We start from the raw sequence: 14010 nt of genomic DNA, 5'->3' as shown, positions 1-14010 counted from the left end.
CCTTGCCCCACGCATGAAGACCGACGAGTCTAAAGTTAAGAAGCACTAACATAAGGGCTGAGATATTGTCTCGGGCCGTAGTTAGTAAGACATTAACATGAAGGTTGTGATATTATCTTTAGCTCAAGGCATATCATGAGGACCGAGAGGTTTGTTACTACGTCCCCATCGACATAAACTAACACTCGGACACGTGGGCTGACAGGTTGTTCTGTCTCCAATCACTTAGATATGAAGGTACCTAACACGATGACCGACGAGATGGCAGTTACAAGAAGGCACACATGAGGACCGAGGGTTGTTACTGTGTGTCCGTCGAAGCTTATAATTATGTACTTACATCATGAGGGTCGATCGAGAGGTGGTTTTGTCACCACCTGCTCAGACAAGTCACTGACGAAGGGGTCTCTTGTTATCAAAGATTAAGCACTGGAATGCTTGGTTTATATTATGGGAGGCAACCAAACAAGGCACTCGATCAGAACTGTCGATGGATTGTGATCATGTCATCAGCTGCATGAAAGACCATCACATAAATGCCGTTCGAAAGACAGGTTGTGGCCCATGTCTCGGCTTTATCATTGACCAGCCCATCAGGCTACAAGGATATGAGGTTCCGGCAGTACAGAAAACTATGTTGGACCAGGAAATTGTGACAATGCAGGAGTTGTGGGTCTATCCAAACTCCACTTCTTCTACATTACCACAGGTTGCTTCGATCCTCATGCCCGCAAGGTCGCAATATTCGTCGCACTGTCCAGTGAGGAAGACCACGATGGCATGAATCAGGCAAACCCGCCAAATTTTGAACTAATGACGGGGACCGCGAGAATGGAAGTACTAAAACATCACACATGTGTACACTTACCTAAATAAGTAAAACATGAATACAAATACATTGTTTATCCAATGAATTTATTCTCGTGTATAAAAATTTAACAGTTGACGTCAATATGAAAGTTAGCAATTTTTTGGAAAACCTCAAACACTACATTAAAAAATGTACTAGACCAATGTTTAAACCATACATTTTGAATTTCGAATGATCCTTCTGTGCCTTCGTAATATTGAATTCAGTCAACTGCATGGTATTCTACCCGAAGTTCCAGACGAATTCGGCAAATGTCTCGTCTTGAAAGCCAGAGTGCTCGAGACCTCACCTGGCCGATCACTGGTTCAGAGGTCACCAGGATATTGGCAAGCTTTTTGACATGTTTGGTCGGTTTGTAAACAGTTCTCTTCAGTAGGCCGATAAAGATTTGGATTATAAATGCCCCTGATCGAGATCTAATACAAAAGAGTCCCGGTTATTTTAAGGGTGCATTAAATGGCAGATGATCCTGTGTGATAAATCTCAATGCCTCTTTGTTCCTATCAAACATGTCAAATGCGCCCCGCACCTTCAAGTTGGGAAGGATCTCTAGTTACAGATTTACTGCTTTTCTATGTCATCAAAGCAATGCTAAAAGTATGCCCTTACAGTGAACTTATCCCAGCATACTCTAGATAATAAACCTGCTAGCAAAAGACGACTAATTTACGACAAATGGATTCCCTCTCCGTGCAATACAAAAAAACTAAAGGACTGTTCCTACTGCCTTTGTGGTCAATTTTACACTGGCTCTGTCTATATAACCCATTAACACACGACCAATGCGAATCCCCGCACCTCAACGATATACATGTACGACGATATATCATGAGTTCACGAAAAAACGATTTTGCTCGAGAAATAAACCATACAGAGTGGAAAATATCTGAATTAATTGCACTGCCTCAATATACACGACTACACGCAAAATCTGTATTTTCTCGAGTCCTACAAAAATGATAAACATTTAAGATGTCGGCTTTGGGAATATCACATTCCTCGGTTCAGGAAAAATTCCTTGCAAATATCTATATTTGATGGGATGGCAGACTATCTTTACTAAAGCACTAAACGATGGATGTTATATACCAGTAACATTCTAACATTAGTTTTGGGACCTGATACAACATGTACAAGGGAAGTAAAAAAAGCCTTGAGTGTTGTCGGGTGCACCCTGAATAACTTGATGGATTCGTCAGGTTAGGATTAGACTGTAGCCTGAACAACTGTAATGGGACACCTCTCTATAGAGACAGCAAGTGTCAGTCCCAGGAACCCGTTAATAGAGAGGTTCTGCTGCATTTAAAATGCAAGAATTGTCTTAAATCTTGTCCATGTACATCGGTTTTAACATGCCTAGTAACACAATCAAAGTTAACACAGAGTGACATTAGCGCTAGTGTTTAAAACAAACATTTAACTTGACTGATTTTCCCTCAAAAAAAGTGGTAAATGCAACAGTAAATATTGATAAATAACCTCCAAGTACTAAATGCTTAGATTTATTATAAATAGTTTCCCCATCAATAATTTTGAATGAATTTAAAACGCCGTGCTTCCAAAAAAGTCATCATACACGCTGAATTTCGATGGATTCTATTGCCTTGAATGGCTTTCCATTTCAATGCAGATAAATCAGGCAAAACCTATTCAGATTCTTTACATCAAATATTACATTGGAGGATTTCCATTCCCACAAATTAGTTTTATGATTCTGGGCGAGCCTGCATAGCTTTTTATCAGGCCCCTTTCGGTTTTGTAATCGACATTATGAACTGAATTTGGATGGCTTTCCATCACAATGATTTATAAACGTGTTGATTACAAAGTGACATACTAAGATTATCATTATTCTTTTTCGGTTTTAAAAACCCTCCTATGATATCAATTTAGTCAATTCGTAAATGGTATGTCCACATCGTTTTGGGCTATATGGAGCGCAAACTGTTCCTAGTTCCCGTAATTTTAGCGTTATCCAGGAGGGTATTCTCACGTATTCGAATCTTGGAAACCTTGCTGTCCAGGTCACTAGTGAAAAGACGAATGCAGCTGCCGACCACAGGTTAATGAGCCCTCGTAAGCTTTTCGTGTAGGGCCTGCAACAAAAAAACAGAACATTCACATTTCATATTTAGATAATTGTCATAATTATCAATGTAATATCTCCTCTTAGTGAAGTTGAACTCTGTTACACAATATCCCAACCGAAACTGTATTTGCGCCGTACGAAAACAAAATTTGCCACCGTTCATCCTGGGTCTTTCGCATTGGGAGAAAGCCTCTTTTCATGGCGCAACATTGATACTAGAGTGATCAGTGTGGAGATTCGGACAGTGTGAACAAATCACCGTCCACTATGGTTACCAAAGTTGTCAGCAGACGACAGCAAATAAATTGAAAGCACAGGCAGTTTCAACTGCGAATATATGAACATTATGGCCGAACTTGCTGAGTACAATGCTGCCACTGCTTTTATGCAACTCCCAGTTGCACAATGAAGAGGGTAGAGGTGACGAAGTTGATTACTTTCTTTGAGAGTCGGATATGCCTACATTTGGTCACTGAATACATTGTTCAAACGCTGCAAAATTGCAATATTATTCCACGATTTTCCCTCAGAAAAAGTGGTAAATGCAACAGTAAATATTGATAAATAACCTGCAAGTACTAAATGCTTAGATTTAGCATAAAAAGTTTCCCCATCGATAATTTTGAATGAATTTAAAACGCCATGCTTCCAAAAAAAGTCATCATACACGCTGAATTTCGATGGATTTTGTTGCCTTGAATGGCTTTCCATTTCAATGCAGATAAATCAGGCAAAACCTACTCAGATTCTTTACATCAAATATTACATTGGAGGATTTCCATTCCCACAAATTAGTTTTATGATTCTGGGCGAGCCTGTGGCCGAAATGACATCACTTCTTTCTATCACAAAACAAGTGGAGAGGTGGCGGATTACTTTCATTGAGAGTTAGATATATACCTTCACCAACAACATTCGTTCGTCACTTATAGTACATTGTTGAAACGCTGACCAATGCACTGAACCAGTCAATAAGTTGGGCTTCAGCGTCGCTCATCAGATGTGGAGTGCATTTAGCACATTCCTGTGCAGGCATATAATTTCGATGTAGCCTCTGATCAAAGTGAGTGGCAGAATATGTACGCGAGCATGATCTACTCGCGAAAATATCCTAATACCGGACAATTTTCTAGACTAGTCAGATCTGAGGTAAATTGTGGAATGATCATTGGGTATACCAGAATGATTGTACCCCTTCATAGAAAATCTTTATTACACGCATTATAATATTGATTATATTACTCGAACATTATCAAAAGAGACAACCGATCATGCTTACCGTCGGTTTTAGTTGATTACTTTCCAAGATACCCCGTGCCTTCATGTAGATGTGTAGTGTTCAGGCGTTTTTTGCATTTTTTAGTTTGTATCAGAGTCATGGTTTCAATGCTTTTCACATGCTCCCAGAAGAGAAATGTGTCGACCTGTTGTAAATTATTGTTTGGAATACTTAAAGATGGGGGATGGGGGGTCATTTCATCTTAACACCTACCTGAATATCGTCATTCCTTCACAACTCTAACAAAAAATTCTCCAACCTTGTATATAAGGTGTTCTATGACCTCGACACATTCTTGAAGGCAATAGCACCTTATGGCATCCATTCTGTCTATGATGCAATCCTCCACATCGAAGTCCCTATTTGCACAATACTCAAGTGCAACGATGAATGTGTACGGAGATACGAAGCATATCGTCCAAATTTGACTCATCTTGCTGTCTGTTTCCTGATTCTGAAGAAAAGAAATACAATATAAGTTGACTTCTTTCCTATGAAACCAATCGAATTCATGTTCAAGATGCAGTGGAAAATGCTTTAACGGGTTTCTACAATTCAATTTATTTCTTGGAGACGGCCTCACTCTGCCATGGGGACACCAGGGGGACACCATGGAACTCCGGTATTCTGTATACCTTCCTGGTGCGAACCATGGTGATATATGAATATGATGTGATATGATATGTTCAAAACCGTTTTAACGTTATTTTCCTTATTTCTAGTTGAACATGTTCGAAGTCCCAGTAGGTCTGTCTCATTATAGAACGTTAGGGACGGACGGGAACCAAAATCAACGTCCATGGACGCGTAGTAGGATTAATCTAATAGGCCTTCACATGTCACGTGGAGCACGTTTGCGTTCCAAGTTCTGAATGGAGGCCGGCCATGTAACAATGATCTTTGCACTGGATAATTGCATTCAATGGCAATAGACCGCCCATATGGGAAGGTTCATGTAATTTTCCTTTATCATGCATCTAGCTTTATCCCTGTGGTGACATGATTAGACACGCATTGAAAATGGTCAATAAAATATCATTCCTTTGTCCGAAATTGAATTGATTATTGATAACATTTAATTGCCATGGTTTGTGTTGGCCAGCAGTCGCTTGGCCTCACGCTACTTTCATCATGGAGAGAATTAGGATGATTTTGTTCGCTGCTCCGCCGCCCATACCACCGCCCATACCACCGCCCATACCACCGCCCATACCACCGCCACCAGTTTTGCTTACACCAGCATTTCATAATTTAGAAGTGCGTCCGCCTCCGTTGCCTCAAAGACTTGATGAAGTTCTCACCAATCAACCAAATGGTCCATACGGTGGTAACGACGTCTTTACCAGATTTATAAACCACCAGATGGACTTTTGGTGTCTATCAGGTGAGACAGTGGCCTCTTTCCAGCACCTCGTAGAGGACATTACTCCCCTTCTGGAAAACAGGCCAGGACGGTACCGAGATCATTTGCTGTCGGTGGAGAACCGTTCACTACTTTTTTTCTATTGGATCAAGAAATATCCGGACATTGCTGCGATGAGTGCAATGTTTGATATCAGCAAGCAATCTGTTTGCAGGGAACTTTATTTTATGACAGATGTTTTGTGGACTTATTTTCAAGACGGTATAACATGGCCGACCGATGAAGAGTGGGAACAACTGCGGGGCAACTGGGATACTCTTCCAGATGCTGTTGGGGCGATAGATGGAACGGTACACGCAATCGAGATCCCAGAGACTGAGGATCCCCACCTGTTCTACAGTGGCCATGTCCACAAATATTGTATCAGCACTCAGGTCATTATCGACAATTGTGGAATGAGTTGTGCTCCCCTTGAATAATCGGTATATGGAAGTGGCCCCTTTGTTACTGTGCTACTGTTGTGTGGGGTGCGGGTGCATTTGTGGAGGGGGGGGGGGGGTATACGATACATGTACTAACTCAGCAATTTATCTTGCAATAACTTCTCTTATCCTTCGTCGGAGTTGTTTTGCGGTTCGCCTAGCGTATAATGCCCTTGTGCGTTCCGGCAAACGGTTGACATTTTGCCGGATGTGGCCTAGAATGCGAACATAATTATTTCTATGTCGCTGGTACCCTTCCCGGAGAAGGGCCATCTCCTCCATGCGAACAAGCACTCTATCACACATGACTGTTCGTTCACTTCGACAACACTGTACTAAAAATCGCGCTAAAACTAGACCCATATCATAGTCATAACTTGTTACTGTTACTCAGCCACTGTCCAACAATGGACCGGTTTCTTTTGCATAGTAACTGCTTAGATAATAAAAAGGCACTCAATTTGGTTAATACGAGCCAACCAGGCTTTTATCAATAATTTATCGCTTGTCTATAACAAGGCCTATTCGGTAACATCGGTAACATCGATTTCCCTTCATTGACAGTTAACCAACGCTGGTTGTCAAAAAGCTATTGTATGTATAGGTGGGCGTTCCTAGTGTGCTTTGATGACCACCAATCAGAAGAAGGACCTTACATATGTATTCATCACAGCAGCGCAGCCCTGGTGGTAATGCTCGTGTAACCAATAGCATCAAAGTTAACAAGCATGGTACGTTGAATTAGGTACTTCTTAGGTTCCCGTCTGTCCCTAACGTTCTATCATGAGACAGACCTACTTAGGTTCCCGTCTGTCCCTAACGTTCTATCATGAGACAGACCTACTAGGTCTGTCTCATGATAGAACGTTAGGGACAGACGGGAACCTAAGAAGTACCTAATTCAACGTACCGTGCTTGTTAACTTTGATGCTATTGGTTACAAGAGCATTACCACCAGGGCTGCGCTGCTGTGATGAATACATATGTAAGGTCCTTCTTCTGATTGGTGGTCACCAAAGCACATTAGGAACGCCCACCTATACATACAATAGCTTTTTGACAACGTGCGTTGGTTAACTGTCAATGAAGGGAAATCGATGTTACCGATGTTACCGAATAGGCCTTGTTATAGACAAGCGGTCAATTATTGATAAAAGCCTGGTTGGCTCGTATTAACCAAATTGAGTGTCTTTTTATTATCTAAGCAGTTACTATGCAAAAGAAACCGGCCCATTGTTGGACTGTGGCTGAGTAACAGTAACAAGTTATGACTATGATATGGGTCTAGTTTTAGCGCGGTTTTTAGTACAGTGTTGTCGAAGTGAACGAACAGTCATGTGTGATAGAGTGCTTGTTGGCATGGAGGAGATGGCCCTTCTCCGGGAAGGGTACCAGCGACATAGAAATAATTATGTTCGCATTCTAGGCCACATCCGGCAAAATGTCAACTGTTTGCCGAAACGCACAAGGGCATTATACGCTAAGCGAACCGCAAAACAACTCCGACAAAGGATAAGAGAAGTCGTTGCAAGAGAAATTGCTGAGTTAGTACATGTATCGTATACCCCCCCTCCACAAACGCACCCGCACCCCACACAACAATAGCACAGTAACAAAGGGGCCACTTCCATATACCGATTTTTCAAGGGGAGCACAACTCATTCCACAATTGTCGATAATGACCTGAGTGCTGATACAAGTGTGGACATGGCCACTGTAGAACAGGTGGGGATCCTCAGTTTCTGGGATCTCGATTGCATGTACCGTTCCATCTATCGCCCCAACAGCATCTGGAATAGTATCCCAGTTGCCCCGCAGTTGTTCCCACTCTTCATCGGTCGGCCATGTTATACCGTCTTGAAAATAAGTCCACAAAACATCTGTCATAAAATAAAGTTCCCTGCAAACAGATTGCTTGCTGATATCAAACATTGCACTCATCGCAACAATGTCCGGATATTTCTTGATCCAATAGAAAAAAAGGAGCAAACGGTTCTCCACCGACAGCAAATGATCTCGGTACCGTCCTGGCCTGTTTTTCAGAAGGGGCGTAATGTCCTCTACGAGGTGCTGGAAAGAGGCCACTGTCTCACCTGCTAGATACCAAAAGTCCATCTGGTGGTTTCTAATCCTGGTAAAGACGTCGTTACCACCGTATGGACCATTTGGTTGATTGGTGAGAACTTCATCAAGTCTTGGAGGCAACGGAGGCGGACGCACTTCTAAATTATGAAATGCTGGTGTAAGCAAAACTGGTGGCGGTGGTATGGGCGGCGGAGCAGCGAACAAAAACATCCTAATTCTCTCCATGGTGAAAGTAGCGTGAGGCCAAGCGACTGCTGGCCAACACAAACCATGGCAATTAAATGTTATCAATAATCAATTCAATTTCGGACAAAGGAATGATATTTTATTGACCATTTTCAATGCGTGTCTAATCATGTCACCACAGGGATAAGGCTAGACGCATAATAAAGGAAATTACATGAACCTTCCCATATGGGCGGTCTATTGCCATTGAATGCAATTATTCAGTGCAAAGATCATTGTTATATGGCCGGCCTCCATTCAGAACTTGGAACGCAAACGTACTCCACGTGACATGTGAAGGCCTATTAGATTAATCCAACTACGCGTCCATGGACGTTGATTTTGGTTCCCGTCCGTCCCTTACGTTCTGTTATGAGACAGACCTACTAAAACTCTTTGTACAGACGTGCGTTATGTGTACACACTGCACGTTGTTAACCTGCACAATGTCTCTTTCAAGTCAGGTAACGTGGGAAAACCAGTCAAAACATTAGGCCTATACATCGCGTTTTTGGGTTAGGTGGCCATAGGGGAGGTTAATTCTCTTGATTGCCCCTCTACCAGCCAGGGAGGGCCTTATATCATCTTTGAGTTTACATTAGTAGCCTGCCTAAGTACAGTTTAGTCAAGTTAACGAAAGATGAGAGTACATTTTGACTTAAGCTCGATGTTGTAAACCTCGCAAAACCCTTCAAACGCCGGTGATTTAGCATAAAAAAAACGTTTTCTTCGTACGCAATTTTGCTTGCTCATGCTATATAGTTGCGTTGGCTACTTTTGCAATTGTACAGGGAAATACAAGGGGTGACAGCTTATTATGTAATCGCCCGTCATATACCTTCATACAACTTGATCAACTGCGAATGATACAAGTGCAATGAATTATGTATGACAGATTTTGCCTACGAATGATGCTTGAATTCACAGGAACGACATATCATAGCAAAAGAAAGTCGGTAGACGTTTTTTAACCTCAGGCCAATGTGGGGCTCTATGCGGATGATCGTTAGGGGTACACACTGTTCGTTTCACCGCATCATAGGAAAAATAACCTGCATTTAAAAAAAATTAAAAATAATCTCAGTTGGGACAGAGACGTAATTTTCGTGGACAGACCCATCTCTCACCAGGGTCTGACCACATTCCTGAATTTATGTTTGTCACTACAATTAGGTCAAAGAAAGACAAGACATGTGGAAAACCTCAAGATCAGCGAAAAGCCATATATGTGTTAGGTGTACATAAATGTACTGTACTTTTTTACCAAGTTTACCGGAATGTTTTTCTTTCACAATAGCACCGTAACGTAGGAAAATTACCTAAGTATATATATTGCAATTTTGCTGGCTGCGTGGACCCAGGCCCACGGTCATACAGCGCTCATGCTCATGAGTAGTACTTGAAGTCAAAGATGGATATGAAGACTAAATAACCTTTATACAGATGTACGCTATGTTTACGCGCTGTCCGTTTTGACCGAGTTTAATAGGACGTCAAACTGAGATATCAGTCCTTATACAACGTAGGATAGGGTCAGGGGGAGGCAACTTCTGTGGACGCACGGACCCTCACTCATCATTTTCTTCCACACTCGACCCTATAATAGGGTGTCATGAAACTCAAAGATATGACATCTTTTGGTACATGCATGCATGCAGGTTGAAAAACATCGGTGTCAACGTAATACTCTTAATACTGATGCACGTTAGGTGTACAAACTGTACACTTTTACCGCGTTAGTTCATTTTTGATAAGACTCTCTCTCTCATGGATGAAACTAGTCATTCGCACGGCGGTTAGATTTCCGTGCATCAAAGGGTTAAATGTCAGCGTTACAAAAGGAAAATACTAGGCCTACAAATATTTTTTAAGATGGGGTATGAGGAAATATCAGTGAAAAAGCCCTATATTCGGGTGCAGGTTGTGTGGCCACACTGTACGTTTTTACCGTGTTAGTTCATTTTTGAAGATATATACTAATTCTCTCTCACGAAAGAAACTAATAATTCGCTTGGCATCTAGATCTCCGTGCTTGAAGGGTTAAATGTCCACGTAACGATGGGAAAATAATACATTTGTCAAAAAACACCTCAAAGATTTTCTAAGATGGGGTATGAGGAAATATTATTGGGAGGGCCCTAAGTGCAGGTTATCTGGACACACTGTTCGTTTTAACATCGTTTGTTCATTTTGATTATCTCTCACAAAAGAAACTGATCATTCGCTTGGCGGCTAGATCTCCGATAAGACATATTGTGGAAAACCTCAAGATCAGCGAAAAGCCATATACATAAATGTACTGCACATTTTTACCGAGTTAACAGGAATGTTTTTCTTTCACAATGTCACCGTAACGTAGGAAAATTACCTAAGTATGTATATTGCAATTTTGCTGGCTGCGTGGACCCAGGCCCACGGTCATACAGCGCTCATGCTCATGAGTAGTACTTGACGTCAAAGATGGATATGAAGACCAAATAACCTTTATACAGATGTACGCTATGTTCACGCGCTGTCCGTTTTGACCGAGTCAGGACGTCAATTGAGATATCAGTCCTTATACAATGTAGGATACGCAACGAAATGAAGATGTACAGGGTCAAAAAATACACGAACACATTTTTTACCTGAGGCCTAATGAGAAAAACTCGAGGTGAGCAGAGAGCCCTTCCTTAGGATGTTACATACAGCTTTTTCGCTGTATGTAAAACAAAGGGTCAGGGGTAGGCACGTTCTGTGGACGCACGGACCCTCACCCATCATTTTCTTCCACACTCGACCCAATAATAGGGTGTCATGAAACTCAAAGATATGACATCTTTTGGTACATGCATGCATGCAGGTTGAAAAACATCGGTGTCAACGTAATACTCCTTATACTGATGCACGTTAGGTGTACAAACTGTACACTTTTACCGCGTTATTTCATTTTTGATAAGACTCTCTCTCTCATGGATGAAACTAATCATTCGCACGGCGGTTAGGTTTCCGTGCATCAAAGGGTTAAATGTCAGCGTTACAAAAGGAAAATACTAGGCCTACAAATATTTTTTAAGATGGGGTATGAGGAAATATCAGTGAAAAAGCCCTATGTTCGGGTACAGGTTGTGTGGCCTCACTGTACGTTTTTACCGCGTTAGTTCATTTTGAAGAAATATACTAATTCTCACTCATAAAAGAAAGAAATATACTAATTCTCACTCATAAAAGAAAGTGATCAGACGCTTGGCATCTTGATCTCAGTGCTTAAAGGGTTAAATGTCCACGTAACGAAGGGAAAATAATACAATTTGTCAAAAAACACCTCAAAGATTTTCTAAGATGGGGTATGAGGAAATATTATTGGGAGGGCCCTAAGTGCAGGTTATCTGGACACACTGTTCGTTTTAACATCGTTTGTTTATTTTGATTATCTCTCACAAAAGAAACTGATCATTCGCTTGGCGGCTAGATCTCCGATAAGACATGTGGAAAACCTCAAGATCAGCGAAAAGCCATATACATGTATGTGTTAGGTGTACAAAAATGTACTGTACTTTTTTACCGAGTTAACCGGAATGTTTTTCTTTCACAATGTCACCGTAACGTAGGAAAATTACCTAAGTATGTATATTGCAATTTTGCTGGCTGCGTGGACCCAGGCCCACGGTCATACAGCGCTCATGCTCATGAGTAGTACTTGACGTCAAAGATGGAAATGAAGACCAAATAACCTTTATACAGATGTACGCCATGTTCACGCGCTGTCCGTTTTGACCGAGTCAGGACGTCAATTGAGATATCAGTCCTTATACAATGTAGGATACGTAACGAAATAAAGATGTACAGGGTCAAAAAATACACGAACGCATTTTTTACCTGAGCCCTAATGAGAAAAACTCGAGGTCAACAGAGAGCCCTTCCTTAGGATGTTACATACAGCTTTTTCGCTGTATGTAAAACAAAGGGTCAGGGGGAGGCACGTTCTGTGGACGCACGGACCCTCACCCATCATTTTCTTCCACACTCGACCCAATAATAGGGTGTCATGAAACTCAAAGATATGACATCTTTTGGTACATGCATGCATGCAGGTAGAAAAACATCGGTGTCAACGTAATACTCCTTATACTGATGCACGTTAGGTGTACAAACTGTACACTTTTACCGCGTTATTTCATTTTTGATAAGACTCTCTCTCTCATGGATGAAACTAGTCATTCGCACGGCGGTTAGATTTCCGTGCATCAAAGGGTTAAATGTCAGCGTTACAAAAGGAAAATACTAGGCCTACAAATATTTTTTAAGATGGGGTATGAGGCAATATCAGTGAAAAAGCCCTATATTCAGGTGCAGGTTGTGTGGCCACACTGTATTTACGTTTTTACTGCGTTAGTTCATTTTTGAAGATATATACTAATTCTCTCTCACGAAAGAAAGTGATCAGTCGCTTGGCATCTTGATCACAGTGCTTAAAGGGTTAAATGTCCACGTAACGAAAGGAAAATAATACAATTTGTCAAAAAACACCTCAAAGATTTTCTAAGATGGGGTATGAGGAAATATTATTGGGAGGGCCCTAAGTGCAGGTTATCTGGACACACTGTTCGTTTTAACATCGTTTGTTCATTTTGATTATCTCTCACAAAAGAAACTGATCATTAGCTTGGCGGCTAGATCTCCGGCTTAAAGTGTTATTATGTCAATGTTCGAAAGATAAATCCAATGTATATCTGTCAAAAACACTACAAGGATTTTCTAAAGATGAGGCATCAGTGGCCACTCTACCCTACGCTCACTTGCACAAGGGCCACGGAGAGACTGTCATTGTGTGGAATGATTTTTATATCTAAGTGGTAGCGATATTTATTTGTGAACCAAGAAATTTGTTTTGCTCTCTTCCCAATCACTGCGTATGACGACGGGGTGTTAAAATGAAAAGCTTGTAACCGAAGATATCTACTGATCGACCTAATTGTCTGAACCATCGAATCTGAACCATGGGAGAAGAAAGGACCTGATGAAAAAGGCCCGAGTAGCCTATCCTTATGTTGATGTTGAAGTGAAAAAGTAGACCGGATTTCATAGAGGACTTCAAATCCAAAAATGTAGGCCTGCATTGTAAGATTCCTTAATAGAAAACTTTATTATAAACGATTACAAACCTGTGCTGTTTTGATGATAATATCCACTGTAATTCCAATAAAATGCTTTTACGAAGAACTCATGAAATACACGACTGCTAACACTCATCACCATTGAAAAGTGCGCGAAATCGATGGAATGTGACCTACTCCTGATTCTAGGCCATCTCTATTGTTTTACTTCGGTCCAGGCACTCGGCTCATGACACAGGAAAAAAAGCGTAACTTCGTCACTCCCGGGAAGTCCTCGATATAGGGCAAACCTGCAGAGACCGCCACTGGACAGTGCCCGTTGTATATTGGGATAGAGGGGACACTTACCATGGTTATGGGGACACTTTCCAGGACGCTGTATCTCCATTGATTAAGGCATTTTAAAGCGTTATGTCTCGACCGTATAAAGTGGACCAGCCTTTGGCAACTTAACGCACTTCGTGTCCACTTAATAGAGTAAAAAAACCATTGAAGTCAACTTAACTGAGGGTGAACAAAA

At 41.4% G+C, this 14010-nt stretch overlaps 1 long non-coding RNA gene across 1 annotated transcript; it reads right to left on the bottom strand.

Moving 5' to 3' along the window:
- Positions 1–925: 925 nt before the first annotated feature.
- LOC135484974 (uncharacterized) lies at positions 926–13624 on the bottom strand. The gene is made up of 3 exons (XR_010446500.1): positions 13539–13624; positions 4453–4693; positions 926–2967 (listed from the first exon to the last, which is right to left on the bottom strand). It is a non-coding gene; the product is annotated as an uncharacterized LOC135484974 (long non-coding RNA).
- Between the last annotated feature and the right edge of the window lie 386 nt (positions 13625–14010).

The sequence above is a fragment of the Lineus longissimus genome, chromosome 3, assembly GCF_910592395.1.
Source record: "Lineus longissimus chromosome 3, tnLinLong1.2, whole genome shotgun sequence".
NCBI classification, from domain to species: Eukaryota; Metazoa; Nemertea; class Pilidiophora; order Heteronemertea; family Lineidae; genus Lineus; species Lineus longissimus.
This window is presented reverse-complemented; position numbering and strand designations above follow the sequence as displayed.